This window comes from Lycium ferocissimum, chromosome 10 (genome assembly GCF_029784015.1).
Source record: "Lycium ferocissimum isolate CSIRO_LF1 chromosome 10, AGI_CSIRO_Lferr_CH_V1, whole genome shotgun sequence".
In the NCBI taxonomy this organism is placed as follows: Eukaryota; Viridiplantae; Streptophyta; class Magnoliopsida; order Solanales; family Solanaceae; genus Lycium; species Lycium ferocissimum.
In genome coordinates, this window is record NC_081351.1 from 17189164 (window position 1) to 17211918 (window position 22755).

General features: G+C 27.7%; 1 long non-coding RNA gene across 1 annotated transcript; it reads right to left on the reverse strand.

Moving 5' to 3' along the window:
• Positions 1–8516: 8516 nt before the first annotated feature.
• On the reverse strand, positions 8517–22149 carry LOC132032629 (uncharacterized). Its single transcript, XR_009408557.1, has 3 exons — positions 21888–22149; positions 20264–20456; positions 8517–8650 (listed from the first exon to the last, which is right to left on the reverse strand). It is a non-coding gene; the product is annotated as an uncharacterized LOC132032629 (long non-coding RNA).
• Positions 22150–22755: the final 606 nt, after the last annotated feature.

Genomic DNA, 22755 nt, shown 5'->3' on the forward strand with positions numbered 1-22755 from the left:
TTTTTTTTTAATTTGCATGTCGGTGCCATTGTGACATTATTTACGTGGACAACACTTAGCAACATTTTTATATAAAATGGACAATGTAGATCACATGCCATTCAAGAATAATTTGAGGTGTGTTTGCAAACTAGATAGTGATAGTTTAGGTAGTTTTCTCAACCTTCTAATAGTTTAGGTATGAAACTAAAAAAATGTGATAATTGAGGTGTGTTTTTTTACCCTTATCTCTTTTATGAATGTATTTTAATTCTTCTTGATGTATTCGAATTGTCTTGAATTATGAATCTTAAGTATTTTATTATTGTAATGAATGATGTATTATTATTTTTTAATGAAGCATCTTGAATTAGGCATTTTAAAATGTGAGTTTTTTTAACTGAATAAGTTATATAAAAGTTCTTAAGCAAAAGAGTTATATAAAAGTTCCGTTATATAAGTGTGTCATATTTTGCGGTCAAAATGTTGCGCAATATAAGTGTATTATGTAAGGCCGTCAAAAGCGAGCATAGTGTTATAAATAGTAAATAATTAACCCCTATTGCGCATGAAATTCTTGAGCAAAAGTTACTAATGTAACTTTTCTTTTAATTCACTTGCTTTCTTAATTGAACGATAGAGAGAGTTTAGAGTTATACATAGAGTCTCACTCTGGAGTCTTCCTCGGATCTGAGTTTGTGTTCATGATGATTTTGCTTCCAATAGTATTTTCCTAAAGCTAAGAACTTCTTTTGATGTTAAAGAATACAGTAAAATTTGAACATAGCTTTTTGAAGAGTATTCTATCATTGCCATGACAATTGCTTAATATTGAATTTTTTCCGTTTCAATTTATTTGAGCCAACTTTTTTCTTTTTGTTCCGTAAAGAATGACCCATTTTCATATTTGAAAATAATTACATTTACGTAATGATTTATAACGGCACAAAATATATGTGCTCATTTTACACCACAAGTTCAAAAATTTCTTTTTATTTTCTTAAACTCTGTGTTCAATTAAATAGGTTCACATAAATTAAAACAGAAGGAGTAAGTCTTTTAGACGTGTAGAAATATACTCTTCCATTCACTTTTACTTGTCCACTTTGAACTTTTCACACTGTTTAAGAAATAATAAATGAAATGCATAATTTATCAAGGTACTAATATTAATTGGTGCATATTTTTATTGGAGTTGAAAAATGATTTGAAGTGAGTAATTAATACTATTGGTAAAATAGGAAAAAATAAATTATCTTTTCTTGATATAATAAAAGTGACAAGTAAAAGTGAAAATCTATTTTTAGAATACTGGACAAGTAAAACTGAATAGAAGGAGTGTGAAATAATATAATATGATACGAGCATTTATTTCAAATTTTCAAGAATTATATCCTCAATGTAAAGAATATTTGTCGAATATAATTCCGAATGAATGGCATAGACTGTTGGAGAACATACATGGAACCTGTCTGGTAGATTTAACGGAAACTGTAAAAGAAAAATTTGGGGCACACACTTTTAAAGGTATAATTTTTATAGTTTCTGCATTTTTTAATTTATTTCTACTATCTCGTGCAATATTTTGAGGTGTATTTTTTTAAAAAATATCTTTTTAGTGTCTAGTGTAACTTTTTGTGTTGTATATATTAGGATTTAGTGAGACTTTTTGGTGCTTATGGTTAATTTTTTTTTTCCTTCACAGTTCCATCAAATTTAACAAATACTCCCTCCATTTCAATTTATGTGAACCCATTTGATTGGAAGTGGAGTTTAAAAAAGTAGAGAAGACTTTTAAACTTACGGTGTTAAATGAGTCACATATATTTTGTGTGGTTATAAATTATTACATAGAGGTAAATTATTTTCGAATATGGAAAGATGTTATTTTTTATATATATAAATTAATAAAGAAATAGATTCACATAAATTGAAATAGAGGGAATATACATTATTAAATGTTGCATACTAAAAATGTTGACTTTTCATACATAAGGGACCATTTTTGTCATTGGACTGTCTACTTTTTCTGATGGAATCATTTCAGGGAAACCTCCAAGCATTGATTAAAATCACTTTGAAATGTGACGAGAAATTACCAAGAAACACCCCGCCATATGCTACTACTAGATAACGGTATCGTGCTTCGCGCGATAGAATGTATTTTTTAAAATAAATTCCAGGATATGAAAGTGATAAGATATTACTAATAGAAAAGTAAAAGAATGTATAAGATAAAATATATATCAAAAAATAACTTCAAATAGATTCATTCAATAACAATTATAGATTTATAACAAAAAAGTTTTGAGTAACGATTTTTTTAATTGGGATGAACAGATAACACTCATTTTATCGGAAAAAGAACGTGCAATATAAAACCTCTAGCTCTCCATTACTTCTCAAAGGAAATGCCATATCAAGTAATAGCATCAAAATAAACTACAATCGTTCTTAAATGGGAATGAGCATGTAACACTCGTGTTATTGAGAAAAAGAACATATTTAATATAAGACTCCAACTTCTCATTCATATTTATATGGTTTTTCATAAATAAGAGTAATATGTATTAGTGATTGTAATTAGAGGTAAATCTTATACATAATTAGAAATTTTACATAAGTCCTTTGGTCTTACGAAATTCTTATTTAATTAGTGTTCATAAATAATATATTAATCATGTAAACAATACATTTATGGTTATTAATGTAATATTTTTTTTTTTTTGGTCTAAGTTATTAATGTACTCATAAGTAAACGTTATCCATAAATAAAGATATTTTTTGGTGTTACATAAGTCCTCTCATCTTCTATTAAATTGAGAATTTATAATTAGGGAATATACATAAATCGGTTCGTTTGGTTCATTCTTATTCAATGGTTATTCAAAAACAATACATTAGTCATGTAAATAATAGCAGTATTTATAGCTAATGAACTCATAAGTAAACGTTATGCATAGTTAAAGATTTTTGGTCTTACATAAGTCCTCTCATCTTCTATTTCGATATAATTGTTTTTCAAAAATAACATTTTTTATTGTAATAAATAATTAATACTTATATTTAGAAATTCTTAAGATTTTTAAAATAAGGTAAACAAAAAATGAAAATGAAAATTAAATAGGTGCAATGTAACCTTACGGAGTTATGTTCTATGACTTTTTTTTTTTTTTTGGTCTTTCTAATGAATTTTCTAAGATTCTACCAATTGTGAATGTTCAATGAACTTCGAAACGAATTAAATTTCTACCAATTATGTCTATTTATTTAACTTCTAAAATGAAATGGGCAGGGAGAATTGAAATTAAAACTCTTAAAAGTAAAAGTACTGCAATGAGGTCATAAAAGCAGAATTCTTCTTTCTTTCTTCCCGTTTGGTCCTTAAAATAGTGCTGGGAGCACAATTTTTTAAGCTTAGAGATCAAGCGAACATTCGTACCTAGGCTCCCTTGTTAAATATGAGATAATTGTTACCTCAAATTTAGATGAGACTGTTACAAATTTAAGAGATTTCTTTTAACTATAGAATACAATTCATACCATATCAAAAGGAAGTTGGGAAATGAGATTATGAAAAGAAATATAATTTTTAGTTCTAGTATTACACATAATAGAATACTCTGTCTTCCTAAAAGCTCCTAAAATATCTATATCATTCATGACAAGGCAAAAACAAACTTAAAAAATATACTTAATTACTGTAGCTTCTACCTTTAGTTACAACATTTCTTAAACCAATCAATTTGCTTAGAGGAACATCATGTTGTGACATCCGTGAAAGTGAATTATCCTACTATAACAGGTGTTGGATGACCATATCTTTTTACACAATATAACTTCATAACAACATGCAAAGATAGATGATCATTCCATTCGCAAATATGTCAATATGAAAAAAGAAAAAGATAAAAGAAAGTATACTAAACAATATTAACTCTCATTATATGACTTCGATTATCTTCGTCTGAGAAAACTCTTCATTGACCTCAAAACATTTCATTTCATTCCCCAATAATACATTCTAAGAAATGAAAAATAACTAAAGAATAAGAAAAATAAAAGAAAAAAAAAGATTAATAAGATTCTAGATATAAATAGATAGATCGTTGCATGTTAATTAAATAAGATATAATATTAATAAGTAAATAAGATATAATATTAATAAGTAAATGAAACCACACAAAAAATAGAAAGAAGAAGATCGGTCCAGTTTACCAAAATAGGACACTGTTAACATGAAAAGAAATCACGAGAGAAAGGTTGAGAACTCTCACCATGAATGAGGTACGAAGATGATTTTAGGGACAACAGATTAAGATCTTAAACTCATAGACTTGAGACACTTTCGGGACATAAGAGAAAGTTGATATCAAAACTTAATAATCAGTCCTGACTCTAAACGTGGGGTATGGAAAGGTTTTTTGGCCTTTACTAATAAATTTACACTTAATGGTCAGTCCTAACTCTTAAACGTGGGGTAAGGAAAGGATTTTTTTTTTTTTTTTTTGCCTTTACTAATAAATATAATACAAAATTAATGTGGGAAATTATGCACTTAATGATAGATGATTTTCATTTTCAATAAATATTTTGAGGGAAATATAAGAGAAAAAGATCAAAAAATTGAAAAAAAAATATAAATACTAATGGTGTAACTATATAGAAGCACGGGTGGATCGTCGTCCGTTCCACCCAAACAAAAAGAAAAAAAGGGTGGGCCCCATACTAAACACCAAGCAATTTTAAAAAATTAAAAAATATATTAATAATTTTTTGCAGACTTTGTATTCATAGCAAACACTAATATAATAAAGTTTTGGATACGAAGCACAAACTACAATGTTATATTAATCGTGTTGATCAAATTTTTACTTTGTTTCGTTTTAAACATGTAAAATTAATTTAACAATTTGAATTAGAATTATCCAAATCAAAATTTGATAAAAAATAATAAGTATTTTATACCTTTAAATTAATCGAATTAAAATTAAAAGTATCAACTGATGCTTAAATATTGCTATTGTTTTATCTCAAAAAGAGGAAAATAGTTTCCTTTTAAACAAGTCTTCTCTTTTAAAAAGTATTAATAAATTTTTATGAAATTTCTTTGTATTTGTAGCAAACACTAATATAATAAAGTTTTGGATACGGAGCAAAAGCTACAATCTTATATTAATCGTGTTTTGAACATAGTGTATATATATATATATGCATAAAAACAAAGGTAAACTAATAATGTCAAAAAAAAAAGTGCATCCCATATTAAAAAATCAAGCAGTATTCGTGTAATTTCCAAAGTATCTCATTAAGTCAATAATGATGGATTCATTACCATATGCGTATCAACTTATTAGTGGAAGCAAATGAAATTATTGTACAGCAAAAAATATGGACCCCATATTATTGTTTTTCTTCAAAAGGTTAAGTCGCCAAATCATACAATTTTTTTTCTTTTTTTATATTAGCCTGAGATCTAATCTAGATATTGAACTGTTGTATTTGTTATTCCGCCATGTCATTTATTTGTTATGTTTACTAAAATAAATATACTTAAAATATTTATATTTTAAAATAAGATAGAATTTAATTACTTTTTCATTTTTATTCTTACTCTAATAAATGTGAAAAGAGATTAATGTTGCAAAAGAAAAAAAAATATCAAATGAAGATCAAATAATGAATAAGGTAAATTAGTCAAATTATAATTTTAATTGGCATTTTCTTAAAAAATCGTGCAAAAGACAACATGACAAATAAAATTAGCTAAACCGAGAATATTTACCAAAAATAAAAATAAAAATATTTCTTTGGTTAAATAGAAAATCAAATTTCTACTTTATTTCGTTTTAAACATGTAAAATTAAATTAATAATTTGAATTAGAATTATCCAAATCAAAATTTGATAAAAAAATAATAAGTACTTTACACATTTAAATTAATCGAATTAAAATTTAAAAGATCAACCTATGCTTAAATATCGCTATTATTTTATCTCAAAGAGACGAAAATAATTTCCTTTTAAGCAAGTCTTCTCTTTAAAAAATATTAATAAATTTTTGCCGACTTTTAGATTCATAAGAAACACTAATAATAATAAAGTTTTAGATACGCAAAGACAAACTAAAATATTATATTAATCGTGTTATTATGCTAAAATATTATATTAATCATGTTTTAAGCATAATATATATATATATATATATATATATATATATATATATATATATATATATATATATATATATACACTTATATATATTTATTAAAGAATATAAAATATATATATATTATCACTATCCTAACACAATTACATATATATATATATATATATATATATATATATATATATATATATATACACATTATAATTTAAAATGTTGAACAAGTGCATAAAGACGCATACGCCATCTAGTAGATTACAGAAGCACCGGTTTTAGGCAGGAGGGTCGTCATCCATCCAAGGGTAATTTTGAAATTGTATAATTTTCGTGCCTCAGAATATTATATTTGACTGCTGTATTAGGTGTACTTTTATCATTGTTATTGGACATAAAACCGCCAGTATTTTGTTTTCAACCTTTTTGTCCAATGAAAAAGCTGCACCTCAATTCAACTTCCTATGCTATGGGTCCATCTGCTTTTCCTACTTTCACGGCTCTTTGGTTCCTTACATTTTCTTTAAGACCAGTGGACCCACCTCTTTATTTTGGATGGATAAATTCCATTTCTCTTTACTGTGTATTACTACTATTAATATGCTACTACTATTAATATGCTTATTAATTACTCTGTTAATATATATTCCTCCCGTTTTAATTTATGTGAACTTATTTGATTGGATACGAAATTTAAGAAAATATAGAAGACTTTTAAATTTGTGATGTAAAATGAGTCACGCATATTTTGTATGGCTATAAATTATTACATAAAAGTAAATTATTTTCAAATATAAAAAAAAGTCTTTTTTTTTTACACAAACTAATAAGAAAATGAGTTTATAAAAATTGAAACAGGGGGAGTATTACTTCTATTAACTTGTTCATTTTAGTGGCAAATCAAATTTTTTTTATTTAAGTCATTCAATTTTTCATCTGAATTCCTTCAAATGTTAATTACGTACTCCATTAATAGTCATATTTTATTTACAAAACATTTTATTGATGAAATAAGGAACTCATAGACTATGTGATTGTTGTTTGTTCTTATACTAATGTTAATAATATTTATCCATTATTAATTTTACGTTTAATGAAATGATTTATTACCAGACAAAAATATAACTTTTCAAAGCGTTTAAAATACTCTGAAACAAAAAAAAATATACTATAACATAAATTATTGAATCCGTGCTTCCAAAACTTTTAGCTTTTCACACGTGATTTTCACAAAAAATCGTAAAATATGTAGAATTTTTTTTAATTGCATAGGGATAAAATTAGTAAAACTTATACCTTTTAATAGGTTCTAACAATTTATAGCTACAAGTTGCAAAATTACAATTCGTAATTGCTTTTGTTGTATTTCTGGTCATTTTCGCGTTTTCTCGAAATACAGCGAAACACAAAATCGTTATTGAGTCTGGTCATTTTCGCGTTTTCGAAATACAGCGGAACACAACGAAATACGAAATCGTTGTTGAGTCTGGTCATGTTGGCAGTTTCGAAATACAGCGAAATACAACGAAATACAAAATCTTTGTTGAGTCTGGTCATGTTCGCGTTTTCGAAATATAACGAAATACAACAAAATACAAAATCATTGTTAAGTAAAAATTAGTTGTATACACTGAAAATTGGTGTGAAAACGGCTGTATACACTGAAAAATACACTTGGTGGGCATGAAGCTAAAACGACAAAAACTTAGGGATTGTGGAGCAACACATTTAATTAAAAAAAGTGGGGTAGCTATGAAATGTAAATTTTGAATAATATAGCTACTAAACTTAAATATTAAAAAAGGTAGTTACTATCAATAATTAAGTTTTAGAAATAGTTATGACAAGTAAATTTTACATAAAATTATATATTGGGCCCGTGTAGGCACGGGATCCGGTGTCTAGTTCTCGTAATATGAACATTTTTTATTCCGTATAAATACTGTTTCAAATAAGTATGAGAGGAAGGGGACGTCAAGCTTAAACTCCAATATTACATAAGATAGAAGAAAACATCATCTCTTCTTATAATTTCAAGAATAAGCTACTTGTTTCTAAAGTCCAAATTCAGGGAGAAAAATTTCCTCAGTTGCAGAATGAAGGTGCATTTCAGGCTGGATTTCAGCACCTAAAGTATGGCCATTTGGCAGATTTTTGGTGCATTTGGGGCTGCATTTTCAGGAACCTATTGCAGCAGCAGATTGACTACTTTTTTGTGCATTTTCAGGTGCTTTTTCAGCTGCATTTGTGCACAAAATGCAGCAGCAAATTGGTTACTGTGCAGGCATTTTTTTGGTTGCATTTCAGCACATAATGTAGTAGCAAATTTCTTGTAAAACTGGTCCATTTTGGCCGTATTTTTCAGCAGCTAATGCAACTATAAATTATACCATTTTCAGCCCCATTTTAGACCATTTTCAACAGCCATCCAGCATAATATCACCACAATTTCTGCACCATTTTAAGCACTAAATTGACCAATTTTTGGTGCATTCTCAGCACCATTTTCAAACTCTTGTGGCGTAATTGTAATGAGAAAAGGCCATAAATAGTCCCTTATCTATGGAAGTAGGTCTAAAATGGTCCCTTAATTATATACTTACCGGTTTTAGTCCTTTAACTATCCAAAAACTTATCAAATTTGATCTTCATCTATTTTTTTATACAAACAGGGTACAAACTCATAAACCTTCGTGATATTAATCGTTAAACCATTCCTCAGACCTATATTTCTCTCTCCCTGCTTCTTTTTCCTCAAGTTCATTCTTTAACCTCAACTTTTTTCCTCAAGTTCTCTCTCGCGTTTCAAAACCGACGGACTGCGTCGGTTAAAACCGACCAAATCAGTCGGTTTTGTTAAAAAAAAATAATAATAAAAAAAAACTGACTGTCTCACGTCGATATTTTTTTTGAAAATTAAAGAATGAAATGTAGGAACTTGGAGTCAAACCCGGGTATGTTCCTTGGCATTAAAGGGCTTTACCACTAGACCACTAATATTTTTTGTTCATATACTTATATTGATTTAATTTATACTGATTTTTCGCTCTAAAAATCGACGGACTCCGTTTCCGTCGGATTTTATAAAAAATTAAAAATAAAAAACCGACGGACTCCATCGGTTTATTTTAGAAAATAATATAACAAATAATTATATTTTTTTACGCATTTTTGTGCAAAAAATAATCGACGCAGTTCGTCGATTTTCTTAAAAAAAAAAGATTTAAAAAAATTATTGAAAAAATTGACAGAATCTGTCGGTCTTTCCGTCAGTTTTTTCCATCAGTTTTTTTCCGAAGGTTTTTACCAATTTTTTAGTAGTGTTTGAGAAGAATGGTTACAGAAATTTTGTGCTTGAGTTTGTCTTTTCAAATTTTAGAGATTCGAGAGCGACATCAGTGCCAAAATGCTTTTTTTTTTCTTTTTTTTTTAACAAGAGGAACTTGAGGAAAAAGAAGCAGGGAGAGAGAAATATAAGTCTGAAGAATGGTTTAATGATTAATCTCACGAAGGTTTATGAGTTTGTACGCTGTTTGTATAAAAAAAATAGATGGAGATCAAATTTGATAAGTTTTTGAATAGTTAAAGGACTAAAACCGGTAAGTGTATAGTTAAGGGATCATTTTAGACCTACTCCCATAGATAAGAGACAATTTATGGCCTTTTCTCTGATTGTAATCTATAAACTTGTAGAGCTTCAAGAATGTCAAACTTATCAGCAATCATGCTTTCCATCTTCTAAGTTTCATGCATGTAAAATCTTCAATAGACCATGGTAAAAATGAATTTCAAGTTGAGAGTTCCTGACGACTTTTAATCCATCTTCAATCACATGAAATTTGTCTTCAGAGCTGCAAAAAAGAAGAATTCCACATATCCAGTTATTTAGCCAGAATTCCACATATCCAGTTATTTAGCCTTTCTAAAATTGAGTGCTCAAATTAATTGCATTTCTTTTAAAAATCAGTTATCCCCAAATGTTCATTAGCAGAAAACAAACTAATTACTAACGTTTGAGAAGTGGCAAATCTGTACTAACAAACAAAAACTTAGACCCAAGAAAATTCAAGTAAAAGTAAATATTTCACATACAAACACGTAAAAAAAAAAAAATGAACATGAACATTCTAAGCTCCAGTTCACAAAACTGCAGCAAGTAATCGAAGGAATAAGTAACCAGGAAAAAAAAAATTGAATTAAAAATACAGTGAAGAATAAAATCACAGATTAGAACCGGAAAACCGAAAGGAATTCACCAAGCAAGCAAAAAATATGTTTGTGTTTAATCCTTAAAGATTAACCAATTAAGTCCAAATCATGTGAATCTGCGTGGATGGATACTTTCACCGCAAAATGCACCAAGCATTTAGTATCATTACAATATAAGTTTGGTATAGAGGCACTTCAAGAACTCACCATAAAGACACGTTTTTCTAAAATAGAAGGCATAATACATAAATAGACTTTTAAACTTGATCTCAACTGGCAATTATGTCCTCTAACTTTGGGTGTGCATAAGTAGGCACCTCAATTTATCTAGAGTTGAACATATGAACACAAATGCTGACGTGACACATAAATTTTGGAGGGTCACGTTATTGCCACGTCCACATAAGCATTTATATTTATGTGTTCAACTTTATATAAGTTGAGGTACCTATTTGTCTTGACGATCAAAATTGAAGGGCATGCTTGCCAGTTGAAATCAAATTTAAGGATCTGTTAATGTATTATTTCTATTTTGAAATAGAACGCAAATTCATGAGAGGGATGGAGACGGTTGGCAACGAAGGGCGACATGAATCTCACCTTGAGTTTGAGGAAGTACTGAATGTTAGGGTTGAGAATTTGGGACCGTGTGATGCAGGGAGGGAAAAATTGGGAATTTGGATAAAAAGACAAGAAAGCTCATGTTTTTAATGAGTTGACAGGACATTTAAGTAAACTAAAGTTTAGAAAAATTACTATAAAAGTCATTTTTATTTCATTTAGGATAATAAGGCCACCTAAGTATTACTATTTTTCTTAAAAAGTACCTAAATACCTCAAAAGTAGGGGTGGGCATAAATACCGAAAACCGAAAAACCGAACCGAACCGAATGAATTCGGTTTTTCGGTTTTCGATTTTTCGGTTTTTCGGTTCGGTTCTGGTTTTTTAAAATAGCAAATTCGGTGTTCGGTTCGGTGTTCGGTTTCGGATTTTCGGTTGTTCGGTTTTTCGGTTTAACCGAAAATTTATTATAATATTTTTTTAACCAATATATAATATAAGTTTACAAATCAGTGAATCACATGAGATATCCAACTATCTTTGCTTCACAAGGTGGTGGTGGTGGTACAATCTTGCAGTCATGGCTGCTGGCTGCTGGCAGTGGCAGTGGCTGGTGCTGCTGGCTGCCGGCTGCTGCTGTTTGGCTTGCTGTACTTGTTTGGCTTGTTGTGTCCACATATATCATATATGTTCTCTCTGAGGAAGCAACAAACAATTTTGTGTCCACATATATGATGCAATCAACATGTAGCCGAAGTACAGCATACCAGATACGGGCTTTGTGATCTCAAGCTTTGTGAAGAAATAGTCGTGGACTTGATGTGGTCCATGGATGTCTCTGTCAAAGGAACTTCTTCTCTGTGTCATTTTATATAAAAGTACTGATAATGTACTTATAATAATTGAGAATTATTAATTGACAGGCATTTGGATATGAATTAGTTACTTGAATAAGGTAGTATTTGCCAAATAGAATGCTGTATAAAGATCTCCACCACCAAAGGTAGTCGGCAAAGAGGACTTAACCAATGACAAAAAACCGAATTAAAAAACCGAAACCGAACCGAACCAAACTTCAAAACACCGTACCGAACCGAACTAATTCGGTGCGGTGTTTGGTTTTCACTTTAAAAAAACCGAAACCGAAATACCGAACCGAACTTTGAAAAAACCGAACCGAACAACCGAACGCCCACCCCTACTCAAAAGTCCCTTTCTCTCCTAGTTGGCATGTCATGTCACTAATGCCCGATTTTTTTAATTTTAATAATAAACATATTTAATTCATCAAACTCATTTAATTAATTTCATATTTTATACTCAATTAAATATCACATGATTAAAAAGCGGCAAAAGAATCAAACCATACTTTTTATTAAGACACTTTTTCGAATCTAAATTCTTTTTAATGTCGATATATTATTTTTCAATTTAAATTAAAGTTCAAGTAATTTAATCTTTCTATTCAAATTCAAGTTTTTTTAAATAGCATATTTTTTTTCACATTAAGCAACATATTCTTTCCACATTAAAATATAATTATACAGATAACACAAAAATTACATTCTTATTGGTTTAACTTTTAAAAATCTAATTAAATCGTATATTTAAAAAATAAAGTTAATGTAAATTTTTTCTCCTTATTTTTAACTATCTATTCTTGTATATGTAGTGTGCAATTTTTGACATTTTTATTTTCATACCATCGAGATCTTTTTATTTCTCATGCAAAAGGTATAGAATTTTCATTACTTCAATACTTATTTTAAAATATTATATTATAACTCTTATTTTTATTTTGAAATATTATATCATTAGTCTTATATGAAATATAATATATTCTTAATTTATTTCATGTTATGTTATGATATGGATACTCCAACTTGTCATGTTAATCATGTTAATACCTAGAAATATATTAAACTAAAGCTCTAAACAACTTTTTCTATTTTAATTTTAAATTTTAATTCTTATCTATAGATTTTTTTAAAAAAAAAATCTCTTTTAGTTCTGATTCATTTAGATTACATGCTAGTTTGTTCCTTTGTCACTTTTTAACCATGTCATATTTGATTAGATATAAAATATGAATTTGATTAAATGAGTTTGGTGAGATAAATAAGTCTATTATTAATAAGTATGGAACTTTAATGACATCGCATGCCAACTACGAGAGAGGGAGACTTTTAAGGAGTTTAATATTTTTTGAGAAAAATAGTGATAACTTGACTGACTATATATATATATATATATGGAGAGAGAGAGAGAGAGAGAGAGAGGGGGGGGGGGGGGTGGGAGGCGGGGAAGGTGGTTTTTGTTAATGGAAGAATTTACTGAGATTTGTTAGCAAGATGCATTAATTTTTTAATTTTCAGTTCAACTACTTAATTTTGATTTTTAACCGATACTTAATTCAACGATAGAGAGAGTCTAGAGTTATACATAGAGTCTCACTCTGGAGTCTTCCTTGTGTTCATGATGATTTTGCTTCTAATAGTATTTAGAACTTCTTTTGATGTTAAAGAATACAGTAAATTTGAACACAGCTTTTTAAAGAGTATCCTATCAATGACATGACAACTGCTTAACATAGAATTTTATCCATTTTAATTTATGTGAATTTTTTTTTTTTATGGGTAAATATATTTTACACAATCACAAATGGCACAACCTGGCACAATTTCACCTTTTTAGGGGTATTAATGTAAATTCACGTGACATTTGAGGGTGTACCAGTAAATTTTTTTTTTTCTATTCCATTGATACCCTTCCGGAAAAGTTAAAGAAAAGTCAAAATAATTCAAATTTTACTCTCTCTTTCTTCAAGATCATAATTACATTTTCTTTCCAATAACATTCAACAAGGAAAAACGTGCAATACACCTATTCCAAGTACATCCATTTACTTATTGTATTGCTTCATTGGGAAGCAAATTAAAACAATAAAATGTTGAAGCTCGCAACATTGGAGTAGTTTTTTATTTTTCATATTTCTTATGGATGGTATAATTATAGTAATAAAAAGTAAGAGGAATCAAAAAACAAAAAAGTACACATTTACATGCCTATTTTTTTTAAATACGACTCCAAAAATATCTTCATTGGATAAATCAGATAATTATCATATGCAACATATTATTGACATGTTAAAAAAATTCAAACTCAATCCAATGGCTAAGGAATTTTTTCTTCCTTCTTATAACAATCGTGATGGTGAACAGATGCTTCTCACTAATTTTGTACCGGCTAATAAGACCGATGGTTTTCAATATAATAGAAGGGCATAGATTTCATTTATTTTTTTTATTCTGATTAAAACTCTTTGTTATTTTATTTTTTTTGGAAATTTTGCTTTTTTTTTTTTTTTGGAAATTGATGTTTTTGCCTATTTTGTTTTATGGATCGATTCAAAATTGAATTAGTGCAAATTAACTAAGATTAGATTAGGATTGAGTAAAAAAAAAAAATTGCTAAGAGTTGAATTAATTTCGTCAATTTAAAAAAAATGTATGCAACAAGTATTCAACACTATGGTTGGGACGAAAAAATGAATCAACTAGAACATAATCTAATCTAAAACTTAACGTTCTCTTCTCTCTCTACACGAAGGCCTGGGGGCGTAGCCATTGCGACGCCTAGTTGACTTTAATCGAAACATTAAATTATAGCAATTTAGCTAAGATTAGCTATAATTGAGTAATAATTAGCAAATTTTGATTTAATTCAATAACTTAAAAAAAATGGACGTAACAAGTGTTCAACACTATGATTGACTTTAATTGAAATATAGGATTGATTCAATTTAGTTAAGTATTATATAAGATTACGTAAAACAAGTTGATGACTATTGATTCAATTTCATCAATTTTTTTTTTTTTAAAAGGTGGATGTAAGAGTTTGTCAAAATTATGGTTGACTTTAATTGAAACATTAAATTATCTCAACTTAGCTAAGTATTAAATATAATTAAGTAGCAATTAGTAAATTTAGATCTAATTTAATCAATAAAACAGTGGATGTAACAAGTACTCAACACTATGATTGACTTTGATTGGAACATTGAATTGCTTCAATTCACCTAAGTATTATATAAGATTGAGTAACAATTAGCAGCTTTTGATTTAATTCTATCAATTTTAAAAGAAAAAAGAAAATGTAATTAGTAGTCAGTACTATGGTTGACTTTAACTGAAACATTGAATTATCTCAATTAGTTATGTATTAAATGGAAAAAAAGTAACAATGAACAACTTTAGATCTAATTCAATCAATTTTTTTTAAAAGAGTGGATGTAAAAAGTAATCAACACTACGGTTGACTTTAATTGAAACAATGAATTATCTTAATTTAGCTGAGTATTAGATAGAATTGAGTTGCCATTAGTAAGTTTATATCTAATTCAATCAATAAAATAGTGGATGTAACAAGTAGTCAATATTATAATTAACTTTAATTGAAATATTGAATTGCTTCAATTTAACTAAGTATTATATAAGATTGAATAACAATTAGCAATTTTTGATTTAATTCAATCATTTTTTTTAAAGTAGATGTAACAAGTAGTCAATACTATGGCTGACTTGAATTGAAACATTGAATTATCTTAATTAGTTAAGTATTAAATAGAACTGAGCAGCAATTAACAAGTTTAGATCTAAATCAATCAATTTAAACAAAAATAAAGGATGTAACAAGTAGTCAACACTATGGTCTACTTTCGTTGAAACGTTGAATTCCTTCAATTTAGCTAAGTATTATATAGGATTGAATAACAATTTGCAACTTCTAATTTAATTCAATCAATTTTTTTTTTAAAAGTAGATGTAACAAATAGTCAATACTATAGTTGACTTTAATTGAAACATTGAATTATCTCAATTAGATAAGTATAAAATAGAATTGAGTAACAATGACCAAGTTTAGATCTAATTCAATCAATTTAAACAAAAAAAGTAGATGTAGAAAGTAGTCAACACTATGGTTGATTTTAATTGAAATATTGAATTGTTTCAATTTAGCTAAGCATTATATAGGATTGAGTAACAATTAGCAACTCTTGGTTTAATTCAATCAATTTTTTTTAATAAAAAAATAGAGGCAACAAGTAGTCAATATATGGTTGACTTTAATTGAAAAATTGAATTATCTCAATTAGTCAAGTATTAAATAAAATTGAGTAACAATTGACAAGTTTTGATCTAATTTAATCACTCTAAAAAAAATAATGAATGTATCAAGTCGTCAACACTATGATTAACTTTAATTAAAATATAAAAATTATCTCAATTTAACTAAGTTCGATAGAATTGAGTAGCAATTAGTAAGTTTAGATCTAATTCAATCAATAAAATAGTGGATGTAACAAGTAGTCAACACTATGGTTGACTTTAATTGAAACATTGAATTACTTCAATTTAGCTAAGTATAGGATTGAGTAATAATTAACAACTTTTGATTTAATTCAATCAATTAAAATAAAAATAAAAAGTAGATGTAACAAGTAGTAAATACTATTGTTGACTTTAATTGAAATATGAATTATCTCAATTAGTTAATTATTAAATAAAATTGAGTGACAATTAGGAAGTTCATATCTAATTCATTCAATTTAAACAAAAATAGTGGATGTTACGAAAGCTAACACTATGATAATGGTTGACTTTGATTGGAATATTTAATTATCTCAATTTAGGAAAGTATTACATATGATTGAGTAACAATTAACAAGTTTTGATTTAAGTCAATTATTATTTTTAAAATATGGATGTAACAAGCAGTCAACACTATGGTTGACTTTAATTGCAATATTAAATTATCTTAGTTTAGTTAAGCATTAGATATGATTGAATAACAATTAGCAAGTTTTGATTTAATTCAATTTTTTTTAAAATAGACGATGTAACAAGTGGTGTCTCTTCGTAGACATTCGATAAAGCTGAAATGATACAAAGAGACATAACAAGCAGTCAACACTATGGTTGACTTTGATTGAAGTTGAATTTTCTCAATTTAGCTAAGCATCAACCATTATTAAGTAAAGCTTTCCCAAGTGTTGATTCAATTCAATCATTTTTTTTATAAAATAAGTGGATATAACAATCAATCAAACACTATGATTGACTTTAATTAAAATATTGAATTATCTTAGTTTTTCTGAGAGTTAGATAAATTTGAGTACCAATTAGCAAGTTTTGATTTAATTCCATCATTTTTTTTAAGGATGTAACAAGCAGTCAATACTATGGTTGACTCTAATTGAAATATTAAATTATCTCAAATTAGCTAAGCATTAGATGTGATTGAGTAATAGTTATCGACTTTTAATTTAATTCAATCAACTTTTTTTAAAAAAAATAATGAATGTAACAAGTAGTTGACATTGTGATTGACTTTAATTAAAACATTGAATTATCTCAATTTGTTGAGCATTAGATAGGATTGGATCGAATAAATATTTTGTAAGTGCCGATTTAATTAAATTAATTTAAGAAAATAAAAAAATAGTGAATGTAACAATTAGTCAACACCGATTTGACTTTAATGGAAACATTGAATTATCTCAATTTAGCTAAGTATTAGATAGAATTGAATAACAATTAGCAAATTTTGATTTACTTCAATCAATTTTTTTTTTTAAAAATAGCGGGTTTAACAAGTAGTCACACTATTGTTAACTTTGAATTAAAGATTTATTCTAGCAAGAATTTAGATAAGTATTGGATATAATTGAGGAACAATTAGTAAGTTTTAATTTAATTCAATCAATTTTAAAAAAAAGAATGACAAAAACTGGATGAAACAAGCAATCAACACTATGATTGACTGTAATTAAAATGTTGAATTACTTCAATTTAGCTAAATATTTTATAGGATTGAGTAAATATTTTTACTAAATTTTGATTCAATTCAATCATTTTTTTTATATAAAATAAATGCAATTTCGTCAAAAAAGTAGACAATTTTTGTATGTAATTTAGGACTTTTTTAATATTGTTTAAACGATATTTATAGGATACATTAACTTGTAGTTTGTATTGATAGACCGTATATATAGGTTGATCAAATAACTAAATTAGGTGTATGTATAATTTTTTTTTTTTTAAAAACAAACCATTAAGTAGACTTAGTGGATATTTCATTAGCCAAACAAAGAAAAACGTAAAATAAAAGAGTCTTAAAACAACAAACAAAAACAAATGTCAGCTAAGAAGCCTACCAAAAAAGCTTTCTGGGTTCATGCTATGTATGTATAAATTATATAAAAATATTAGAGGGAGATAAATTTATGGGTTCTAGGTATTGGAAGTATGAAAAGCTTAAGCATATTATGTGTAATAATTGCTTTGCCTTGAAGGAAAGAAATTTGGAGGGAAATACCACTTATTGGAGCCAAAATCTTCATTAAGCGTTCGGGCTTTTTAATAGGGTTGTGCCAAGTAGTGCCATTTTGGGTTGGGCCAAATAGCATCACCCTTTTTTTATTCCGTAAAGAATGACCCATTTTCATATTTGAAAACAATTACCTTTACGTAATGATTCATAACCATACAAAATATATGTGCCCATTTTACACTACAAGTTCAAAAAATTTCTTTTTTCTTAAATTCTGTGCCCAATTAAATAGGTTCACATAAATTAAAACGGAGGAAATAAGTCTTTTAGATGTGTAGAAATATATGAAATAATAATATGATACGAGCATTAATTCAAATTCTCAAGAATTATATCCTCAATGTAAAGAATATTTGTCGAATATAATTCCGAATGAATGGCATAGATTGTTGGAGAACATACATGGAACCTGATAGATTTAACGGAAAATATAAAAGAAAAACTGGGGGAACACACATTTAAAGATACAATTGTTGTAGTTTCTACTATTTTTTATTTATTTCTAATGTCTAGTGTAAAATTTTGAGGTATAATTTTTTTAGTGTCTAGTGTAACTTTTTGTGTTGGATATATTAGAATTCGGTGGGACTTTTTGGTGCTTATGGTTAATTTTTTTTTTTTTGCTTCACAATTCCGTCAAATTTAACAAATACTCCCTCCGTTTCAATTTATGTGAACCTATTTGACTGAACATGAAATTTAAGAAAGTAGATAAAACTTTTAAACTTGTGCTGTAAAATAAGTCACATATATTTTGTGTGACTATAAATTATTGTATAAAAGTAAATTATTTTCAAATATAGAAAGAGATCATTTTTCTTTGTACGGATTAATAAAAAGAAAATTCACATAAATTGAAATAAAGGGAGTATAAATTATTATAAATGCTGCAGACTAAAAATGTTGACTTTTCATACGGACCATTTTTGTTGTTGGACTGTCTACTTTTTCTGATGGAATCATTTCAAGGAAATTTCCAAGCATTGATTAAAATGACTTTGAAATGTGACAAGAGAAATTACCAAGAAACACCCCACTATATTCTCTGAACCTAGCCTGTTTACACTTTATTTCCCTTATGACGCGTTTTTATTTTTATTTTTGATGAGTACTATATATAAGATGCAGTTTTCCCCTTCATGATACATAGTCCATCAGTTCTTTACATGAATTTCACTACAATGAATGTAACAAGTGATGATGATTCCAGAAAACAATCCTTTAATGGTGAAGTTAAATACTCCTTCTGTTTCAATTTATGTGAATTTATTTTCTTTTTAATCCGTACCAAAATGAATGATCTTTTTTCTAATTTGGAAACAAATTCACTTTATGAAATGATTTATAGCCACACAAATATTCAAGACTTATTTGAACCACAAGTTTTAAAAGTCTTCACTCTTTCTTAAATGTCGTGCCCAGTCAAATGAGTTTACATAAATTAAAACGGAGGGAGTATTCAACAACCATAGGCACAAAGGATGCTGTATTCAGAATCGCATATCTGACGATTATTTTAATTTTTCAACTTCCATCAGAGAGAATAGATGGGAATTTTGTACCAACTATAATATTCACAAGAAAGCCTGTCCTGTTTCAAGCATTTATGTTTTCACTACTATTTGCATTCTCAGGGTCGATGGCGTCGGAATCCAAGAAGGAAAAGCAGCCAAAAATAGCCTTGTATTTTTGCAAAATCGCGGTATTTTCAGTAGCAGTGGCTATGGGGATATTTGCATTTTCGAGTTTACTGTCCTTTTATAATATTGAGATGGTAGCTGCATCAAGTAGCCAAATCTCTGGTGTCTGATTAGAGTACGAATTGCACTCACTGGTCGATTTTGGCTGTGTTTTCCAGCCAGCTAATGCAACTATAAATTATACCATTTTCAGCACCATTTTAGACCATTTTCAGCACTAAATTAACCAATTTTTGGTGCATTCTCAGCACCATTTTTAAACTCTTGTGGCGTAATCGTAATCTATAAACTTGTAGAGCTTCAAAAATGTCAAACTTATCCGCAATCATGCTTTCCATCTTCTAAGTTTCATGCATGTACAATCTTCAATAGACCATGGGTAAAAATGAATTTTAAGTTGAGACTTCCTGTCGACTTTTAATCCATCTTCAATCACATGAAATTTGTCTTCAGAGCTGCAAAAAAGAAGAATTTCACATATCCAGTTATTTATCCTTTCTAAAATTGATTATTCAATTAATTGCATTTCCTTTAAAAATCAGTCGTCCCCAAATGACCATTAGCAGAAAACAAACTAATTACTAACGTTTGAGAAGTGGCAAATCTGTACTAACAAACAAAAACTTAGACCCAAGAAAATTTAAGTAAAAGTAAATATTTCATATACAAACACAAAAGGTAACAAAAAAAAAAAAAAAACCGAATATGAACATTCTAAGCTCCAGTTCACAAAACTGTAGCAAGTAATGGAAAGAATAAGTAACCCAAGAAAAAAAATTGAATTAAAATGCAGTGAAGAATAAAATCACAGATTAGAACCGGAAAACCGAAAGGAATTCACCAAGCAAGCAAAAAATATATTTGTGTTTAATCCCTAAAGATTAACCGATTAAGTCCAAATCATGTGAATCTGCGCGGTTGGATACTTTCACCCCAAAATGCACCAAACATTTAGGGCATCTCCAACCTTATACATCATTTTTTACAGCAAAATGGTGAAAATTAACTCCAATCCATTACACTATTTTTTACATCAAAAAAGAATATTCCTTTTATATTCTTCTCTCTCTTCTATATTATATTATTTTCTTTTAGCTAAATTTTATTTTTCTAGTTCGTAAAACAAATTTTTTTTTTCTTTTTACATATTCATCCCATGTAATTCATATTCCTTTATTATATAATCATTTAATATAAAATTATTTTATACCATAAATTTTTAAATAATATAAATTGTAAGCAAATATTATACGTTATACATATTAATGGATAATTCAAATAAAAGTTAAATCATTGATAAAATATAATTAAATAAATATTACATTATGGTAAAATTTATTTTAATTTCTACATAAATATTCAACTTTCACAATTAGTATATTGCTCTCATAAATGCTCTATTAATAAAAATAATATATATATGAAAATTAATTTATAAAAATTACACTTCAAAATTAAGATGTAAAATTTAATATTATAAAAATATTATATAAAAAATAATTAGGTATTAGGGACCTAAATGAAAAAATTAAAATTTATAATACGTTAAATTAAAAGTGTTATATAAAAAAAATATATTGATGAATAGTAATAGTGTTGATGAATAGTAATAGTGTTGGTGTAACACTATTCACACACTAAATTTAATGCAAGAAATGATGTAAAGTTGGAGCTCCAAAACACCAAATATTACATTAAAATAGAATTTGATGTAAAAAATGGTATAAAATTGGAGATAACCTTAGTAGCGTTACAATATAAGTTTGGTATAGAGGCACTTTAAGAACTCACTGGAAAGATACGTTTTTCTAAAATATTTTGAAATAGAACGCAAATTCATGAGAGGGATGGAGACGGTTGGCAACGAAGGGCGACATGAATCTCACCTTGAGTTTGAGGAACAGAATGTTAGGGTTGAGAATTTCGGAGGGAAAAATTGGGGAATTTGGGTAAAAAGACAAGAAAGCCCATGAGAGAGAGAGAGATGGTTTTTGGTAATGGAAGAATTTACTGAGATTTGTTAGCAAGATGCATTAATTTTTTAATTTTCAGTTCAACTACTTAATTTTGATTTTTAACCGATACTTAATTCAACGATAGAGAGAGTTTAGAGTTATATAGAGTCTCACCCTGGAGTCTTCCTAGTGTTCGTGATGATTTTGCTTCTAGTAGTATTTAGAACTTCTTTTGATGTTAAAGAATACAGCAAATTTGAACACAGCTTTTTGAAGAGTATTCTATCACTGACATGACAATTGCTTAATATAGAATTCTACCCGTTTTAATTTACGGAAATCTATTTTTTTTTATTCCGGTAAAGAATGACCCATTTTCATATTTGAAAATAATTACCTTTGCTAATAATTTATAATCACACAAAATATATTTATTCATTTTACACCATAAGTTAAAAAAAAAATCTTAAATTCTGTGTCCAATTAAATAGGTTCACATAAATTAAAATAGAGGGATTAAATTTTTTAGACGTGTAGAAATATATGAAATAATATGATACGAGCATTAATTTCAAATTCTCAAGAATTATATCCTCAATGTAAAGAATATTTGTCGAATATAATTCCGAATGAATGGCATAGACTGTTGGAGAACATACATGGAACCTCATAGATTTAACGGAAAATATAAAAGAAAAATTGGGGGAACACACATTTAAAGATAAAAGTGTTGTAGTTTCTACTATTTTTGATTTATTTCTAATATCTAGTGCAATATTTTGAGGTATAATTTTTTTAA